An 8,344-nucleotide genomic window follows, 5' to 3' on the forward strand; every position below is an offset into this window, starting at 1 on the left:
AAACCCATCCGCATCACACATACGTCTGAACCTCATTATCCTACATATCTGACCACAGTTGCTTGCGTCAATCCACATTGTGCTCACATCTTTTGAGGGATGCAGGTTACCACTGCAATGCACGGTATGAGGGTGTTCAAAGCCGAAAAGCAACAAAACGCCAACATAAAGATGAGGGGGGTGGAGGGAGTCAAACTGACAAAGGTCTTCCGGTCGGTAAGACGCAATACAGTAAGCTTTTACAAAAAAAGTGTGCGTGTGTAAAAAAATAGAGGGAGAGCAAAAGAGGGGCACAGACAGGGATAGCACAGGGGTGGGGCTGGAGCAGAATAGAGGAGTGATCTGAAATAAACTTTGACTCCTGGCCTCCTTCCAGAGAGAGCAGTATTTTAATGGTCGTGCTACGTGCAGCGCGTGAGGAAGGTTGGCTGATCCTCGGCTATGTCGCCCCTCCCACCCCTAACAGCTTGGCTCACACTGCAAGGCTGGAGATGGGTAAACACTCAAAGCTAGGAGCTAGGAAAAGTGTGTTTGTGTGGATTTAGATGTGTGAGGGTGGGGGGGGTGTGTGCGTGCTTGTGTGAGGTGATTAAAGGTGTGAAAGCGTTGGCACGCTGCAAAAACCTTTCATTCCCTTGGACTAGACAGCTGCAAAAACTCTATAAAAAAAGGTCAATCTACTGCAGGGAAGCTTTACTCCAGCACAAGCTAAATTATGCACCGATGAGCACACCAGGTAGGGTCGTACTAAAATATACAACAAAAGCAAGCAAGTTTCCTGATGAATATGCCATTATTCCAGCTGGCACTTCTCAAACCAACCACACTAGGTTGAAATCTAATATGTGTATGGTCAATCTGCTAAATTGTGGCCAATTTGTTCAGGGTTGGAATGTTGCCCTTTGCCATAATGTGCAACGTAACGCATGCGCTATGCCTTATGTGTGCATCCTCACATATAAAAAAAATGCATTTACGACGGCTACACCAAGTCCTCCCGGATATGTGCCTTTTGTCATTTCAATGACTTGGTAAACAGTGGCACTAAGCAAACAGCTACATGCAAGGTGTGTGGCACCAAGAGAAAGGAGGAAGTTCAGAGAAAGTTTGCCGGATGAAGTTCAACGTTGTTCATCCGGCATCTCAAAAAGGTCCCTGTCACTTGCAATGTGAAAGAGACATTTAGCATAGAAGCAAACCATTTCAAAGTGTTTTGCTAATGCTGGGAACAGGCAAATTGTATTTTTATAGTTAGCGGTTGCCGAGGCTGAGACATCCATGGTGCACAGGAGGCGGGACGCACAGATCCATCTCCCCAGGAACAAACGCTGTGTCTGGTGGGCGAACTCCTGTGATACGTAACTGATCCCAGGGATGACTCGTAGACTATTAAGTGAACAAGGTGTACCCGGTCCACCAAACACTGTCTGTCTTAACTGTTTGTTTGTCTTAATTCTGCACATATTTCTGTTACTGTAGTCCTATTTACAAGTTCATTATTTCACCCGTTCGTCCTATTACATGCGGGGAGCAGCAAATCTGCCACTGTCACCCGCCGTAAAGACGCTGACCTCACTAACCTCTCCTACACCGAGTTGGGTCTCCCGCCCACAAAATATATGAAATTCACTGTAGCCTATTTTATCACAATTCTATTTTTGCAGAGGGAATTATTTCCACTGCTCATTCTGACTGGAGACTATGAGAATTTTCGGTCCTCATCATTTTTTTCAAGGTCAATGACCGGTCATTACCGGACAACGGAAACTGTTAAATTCAAAATAACTAATATGTAAAAGGACAGGAGAGACAGTGACCACCTTGCATGGTACAACACAACACCTTCTGTTAAAATGAGAAGTATGGTCAGAGTAAAAAGCAGCAGAAAAAAAACACCACCTAGCAGTCATGCATGGCAACTACAGGCCAGCAGCCATTACATCAAATAATGATGCTGTTCACACAATTAGAGTTTTTTATGCTAACTAAGGCTGTTGGCTAAGCATGTCCATCCCTTGCCCAAAATGCAAACCTCTACCATATGTTTACCGCTTTAAATATAACAAAACTGCATGTACTTTATGTGGATGATTCTACTGAGCCTCAAGAAAAAACAGTTTCAGCTTCATAGGGCCAAGTGGTGCACTCGCGGGTTTGTCACGACCGCCACAGAATCATAAATAATAAAAATTGCATTATGAGATCAAATGGATACAGCCCTGCTGTTGCTTAACAAATTTGACCAAACAGAAAGGGAAAGCTTCAAAAGTGTTTTTAGTTGCCTTTTTTATGGCCTATTTCCAGAGGAAAGTTTTGAATCAAAGGTAGGAATTATTTTCAGAAACTGTGCCTGCACCAGATATCAATTTTATTGAATTAAGCATTCTAATTTCTTTATTTCAATTTTATTTGTTGTTTGGTATGCATATACTTATGTATCACAAGTCATCTATTTTGCAGAGAATGTTTTTGTTAAAACTATTATGTTATTACCATTAGTATCTAAATTAAGCAGACAAACAGTTGGACTTTTTACACTCAACAGGTTCCACAAAGTTTACCAGAAAAGTCTGCGTTGAAGCATTACAAAAATCTTCCTGTACTGTATTCATCCTGGTGCTCCGCCACTCAACAATAAAAGTTGCCTGATTGCCTGGGGCAAGTAAAATGCTACGTCGGGCTTGGAAATATAGCAACTCACACATCGGATCAAAGCGGATTGAAATGCTGTAGAAACTGCTATATACTGACATTACAGTAAATTTGCCCCCGCTGTTGTAATGTACCCTTCTGCCATCTAGAAGTGACCTTTTCATCGTCACATTCTTCACCATACCTAGAGATAGGCATGGGGAACTTTTCATAAGATCATCTCTCAATGCAAATCCAACGAATTATTAGGCTAACTGAAACAACACCATGCCCATCTCTATGTATGGTGAAGGCTATGTGATGATATGGGGTTAGTTCAATTCCAAAGGCCAAGGGAACTTTAGCAGGATGCATAGTGTCCTGGATCCATGAAATAACTGGCCTTTAAAAATAAAAGTGTGCCTGCCTCTATGGGAATTTAACATAGGGGTGTGTATACTTACGCTTCCTGTATTTTAAGGAAGAACAATTATTTACTTATTTACATTATTCATTCACAAAGAAAATTGGTGTACTTAATTTTTTTTTTTAATTTAATGCATTAAGATCAATTTTCAAAAGATGTTTTTTTTTTATTCTTCTTTTTAATCAACTTTAGCATGGGTGTGTAAACTTTCTCAAGCCACAGTATATGACCAGGCATTTCTCTTACATTTCTCATCACTTGTGGTTTTGGGGTTTAGAAAGAGGGGATCTGCTCAAATACACCTGTCAAACAGCTGAACAGAACTTGAGATAATGGTCACCTTGTGTTGACCTGATCACTTGGAGGGATACAATGATCACTGTGATGCTATCAGCGCATCCCCGCTTCGCACACTGATGTAAGCCATGAACTGGGGTGGAGCCAAAGGGAAAAGCTGCAAGGGGTCTGCTCACTTCACAGAAGAGATTCTTATCCACACACGAGTACAAACAGTTGGGATTGAGACCTTGAAGCGCAGAGTGTGGGAAGTAAGACAGTTTGGGCCCCTGCCCAAGATAGCTTTTTATCTGTTAGACAGTGGTGCTGCCTCAAGAGGAAATCCTTGTTTAAAGTAATGACCTAGTTTATTCTTTTCTTCTTTACTGTGCGCTGTAAACAATAGAGGGACGTATACAGCAGCGGTGCTACCCTTCACCCGCAACATGATGCAGCGGAAACACAAGTACAGTTTCTGATATTACACTAATTCTCTGAAGGGGATTGTGTAAAGTTGCAAGCCTTGTCAATTTCAGCACGCTCTGATGCTTTCTCTCATCGACAAACAAAAGATAAACGCATATGCCGAACTCTGATTAAAGCTAGATCTTAGCTAACTCAATACTGGGATCCACTCACATGAACAGCCGGATGTTCCTACTCTTACACAAGCCATAAAACCACACAGGATAAGCAGGCATGTTCGATTGAGTCAATTATTTTGTGGCCTCTGGTTTAGGGCTGAACAATTTTGGAAAATAACCTAATTTTCCCACCAATGTTGGGAATGCGATTTAATACGTGATTATTGTTTAAGCTCTTTGTCTTTGGTATTATTCAACACAGAGTATGAACAACGCAAGATAAGTTAAACAAACTGTTCTTTCCTGGAGGCTAGGCATGTGTGTCATGATGAAATTAGGTGATGCATGATTTCTTATGAATGAAATCTTTTTATTTAACTACTTCAAATCAGAGTAGTGTATTGAGCACTGACCAAGCCTGGTGTAAACATTCATATGAAAGTCAGAACCAAATCCCAAACTAAAGTGCAGATTGTTGAAACAACACGACCACTCTGCTGTAAAAGCTCGCTGAACATCATTTATCAGTCTGGTTGTTACCCGTCTCTGCAGTAGTCTCCTTCGCTCCATATCTTTAGAACAGAGCTAGCTAGCTAGCTAACTGGTGCTAACCGCTAATAGTTCCTTACAGAGCCTTCACTTCTCCGTGCCTGTATCCATTAACTGCATGCATGGACTCGAGCCCAAATAAAACCTTTAAGTTTTATGGAAATGGCTGTAAAAGTTTTAAACTACAACTCAGAATCTGCTCAGGGTACGGCGTAGCATTAGAGACCCAAGTTGATGCTGTCTCTGCTGAGTGCTGACTGATTTGCTATTGCGAGTCACGTGACCAAATCGCAGCCTTTGCGATTAGGAAATTGCATTTAACATATCGCAATATTATTGCAAATGTATTTAATCGTTTAGCGTTCATCGTAATCTAGTTGCCCCCTTTGACAACCACCTGTTAAAATGTTGTATTTTTTTGTTATATACAGTATAAAAACTAAATCAATATTCAATTTGGTTGTCTCTGTAAAGTTTAAACACTACATTTGTGCGCAACACGACATTTCAGCATTTCAAACATAAAGGCAAGGCACTTTTCCTTTCATGTTAACGGCGTATGTTTAAATCCGGTGCTAATATGGCACCAGTACCCTGTATACTAAACAGAATAGGAATGCAGATTTCGGTGCCACCCAAATGTCTGCGCTGCTCTCTGATGCTCCGAAAAGAATGACAGGAGCAACAGAAACATCGCTGCATGTCACGCTAGTAAACATTCATTATAACAGGTTGGACTTGGCAGAAGGTAACTTTAGCCTACAGTTAGCTACAGTAGTAACTGGATTCAACACGGTTAAAATGCTGACGGCTAAACTGTGTAAAAGTGTGACTGTATTTCACTGGAGAGGATTCCAACACCAGAACGCTGCTAAAGCTATGAGCTAAGAGACACAAACTAGCACGTGGTCACAGCGGTTGTCAGAAAAACAACACAGACGTGAATAAATGTTGTGTTTACTTTAAACTGGTAAACCTTGTGGTGCATTCAAAGTTATTATATAAAATTTCTCATCTGTTTTTGACATTTGAGAGAGAAAGAGAGAGAGAGAGAGAGAGAGACTGTTTTGGCGGCCCCAGGAGGGAAATACCTTGCATGCAATACTGGTGACTTTGTTTTTTTTTACAGAAAGTCACCAGATTTGTCCATAGTCACAAAAGTCAAAGGGGGTCTTTCTCGCTAAATCTAGCGACAAAGTCGCTAAGTTGGCAACACTGTTTCCATGGAGACAGACGCTGTGTGCACGGAGGGGAGGGGCTGTGTATGTATGTGTGTGTTGAGTGACAGAGCGACAAGGAGTGCAGGGAAAGGAAATGCAGCTAAACAAATGCGTGTTGTAAATAGCGTTAAAAAAGAAAGAAAATAATAACAAAACGCAATGTGTTGCACACCGCCACAAATTAGATGTGTGGTAAATACTGATATATGAATCTGCTCTGCTCATCTCGTCTCTCATCCACTGCTGTTATGCCCTGAGACAACCAGGCTGACATAGGACACATATAGCAATATGCACACTTCAATATTTGTCATATTGTGATTGCAATATTGAAGAATATTACCACACATTATATATTGTCTTAATATCGTGCGAGCCTAAATCCCCCAAACAGTGACGTCTGTGTGTGAGCCAAGCGAGGGGACTGTGTAATTGGATCAGTCACTGATACTTTCTCGTTGCCAGTGGTTGAAGACCGAGCACAACAAGAAATATCACTCTAAAAAAAACACTGAAACCCAGATTAGATATTTGAGAGTAATTGTAAATTATACAATGTCACAAAAAATGTTACACTCAGTAACCGTAATACTGTACGGTAACACAGTAATACAGCAGATATCTTATTATATTATGTCTTATATCAGATACCAGCTTAATGTTAGGCTACTACAATGTGATGGTGGACAAGTAGCTAATGCTTGTGCTTGGTGGGTAACATGAGGCTATAACATCGTTCAAAAGGCTCATTAAGTTATTTGTAGTATGATTGTTTTGACCACGGTTAACAGCACTGGGTTAACCCACAGATTAGTTCGCCAGTAACGTTAGCTGTTTAGATAGACGACTAATCTAATGCTAATTTAGCCAGCTAGCACACCGCGGTCTGTTTGTTTTACTCCCACGGCGCTGAGAGCCCCCGGAACATAAAGTTAACGTTAGCCCCCGGCCAGCAAGCAGCCAGACACTATCATTACATTAACCCAAACCTGGCCGGCTCTTAACTATAGCGCCGGGTGCTAACGACGCTAACGGCAGTTTAATGAACCGTCAGGACTGTCTATGGTTTTGACGAAAAGTAGAGAAACCAGAGGGGTCAAAGGTTATAGGACGCCACTGACAGGTGTCCCGTGTCAAAAATAAAATTAGAGATTTCTCTGGGTTTGAAAACTGAAAGATTTGGGATAGTGTAAGCATACAACTCAACAAAATACTGTATATAACATAGGTATGGTCATTTTTAGAAATGTTACATATTTTGCCTTTCAACCATTCTGATCACTTTTTAGATTTTAAATGCACAATTATTTTGATGCTCCACCCACAAGTACTCCTTCCCGTCTTCAACTTCACAGCTGCAGTCAAAAACAGAAGACCTCTTTCTCAAAGCCCAACTTGGATCACGGCCCGGTGCTCCTTAGACAGTCACGGCACAGTAGCATGGATGTGCTCGGGGAGTTTTTTACTTATCCGAAGTGGGGTCGAAAAAGACGTTTTTATTTATCTCTCTGGTATGTCACAAATACAACATTAGATCAGTTCTTCTCACCCAAGAGTCGCAAGATAATTTCCACTTACACACTATCCCTGATTTAGCCATCCTCATTTCACCAATTTACAGCCCAAATGCCCACTTGCTTAACTGTGGGACTTACAGTAATCATATGCACAAATATTTAGACACCAAAAAGCATTAAACCACTTGCCAGCCCAGCTATTAAAGGTGCTATTTGGGGGGCTCGAGAAAAGATTAAGAACCACTGACTTAGATTATAACAGCAAAAGGTATTATGAGTATGGTATGGCATCATTACAAACCCAGAGATGGTTACAAACAGACTTTAAGAACGGCCTGGTTGCATGGGAACTCATACTTGATTGTGGATGATAAGTGAGCCTGTGCTCTGACTAACTCCCAAACAACTACATTTATTGTTAACTGTGTGATGGTTAAACAATAAGCAGGAAAAAGGTGGCATGCAGGTACTGCAGGCGGAAGGAACGAGCGGCTTGCACAGCCTATAGCATAATGTATAAACTGGCTCCAACAACACCACCACATGACTTCCCCACGCTTTCTCACTCTATAGAGATTTAAAATGTAGGTCAACGGTCAACTTCCTTATGAAAGCAACATGTCCACAGTCACTCTGTGACATTATGACACAAATGACGCAACAAATAACTCAACATGCAACAAGATAAAAACTCAGTTGGTCATTATCAATTCTGGGGGGGGGGGGGGGGGGGGGGGGACATATTGTTTCAAGATTTATCCTGTTTAGGTTGAACAGCATCTGTCAGCAGTTTTCTGAAAATGAGAGATGTGGCTAGCTGTGAGCTGGAACTGAATGACGTGACAATCAGTCCCTCCAGGAATTTGCGATGTCCAATCCCAGCTATTCACGCAAATTCAACCAATTTATTTCCTTGTTTCCGATATGAAGACGAGACATGCGAACATCTCACATTTACCAATAAAAACGTACAGCGGAAGACATTTCAGACCGTGCTGCCAACCTGTAAACATTTTAACAATGTACGCTGTGACGATTTTTCACTCTTAAGTCGCTGAAAGCTCCGACTGTTTCCTGTCGACTCACTGCAACGGGCGGGGCCTGCTCGCACGCACAGACAGACAGACAGACAGACAGACA

The 8,344-nt window shown here is 41.6% G+C and overlaps 1 protein-coding gene and 1 long non-coding RNA gene across 2 annotated transcripts in view; one reads left to right on the forward strand and one right to left on the reverse strand.

Annotated features, from left to right (window-relative positions):
• The window catches only part of egln1a (egl-9 family hypoxia-inducible factor 1a), a 35,333-nt gene that overhangs the window by 19,500 nt on the left and 7,489 nt on the right, over nucleotides 1-8,344 (reverse strand). The gene's annotated exons all lie outside the window — the stretch shown is intronic.
• LOC116704833 (uncharacterized) lies at nucleotides 5,082-5,393 on the forward strand. Its single transcript, XR_004335788.1, has 2 exons — nucleotides 5,082-5,178; nucleotides 5,213-5,393. It is a non-coding gene; the product is annotated as an uncharacterized LOC116704833 (long non-coding RNA).

This window comes from Etheostoma spectabile, chromosome 17, assembly GCF_008692095.1.
Source record: "Etheostoma spectabile isolate EspeVRDwgs_2016 chromosome 17, UIUC_Espe_1.0, whole genome shotgun sequence".
Taxonomy (NCBI): Eukaryota; Metazoa; Chordata; class Actinopteri; order Perciformes; family Percidae; genus Etheostoma; species Etheostoma spectabile.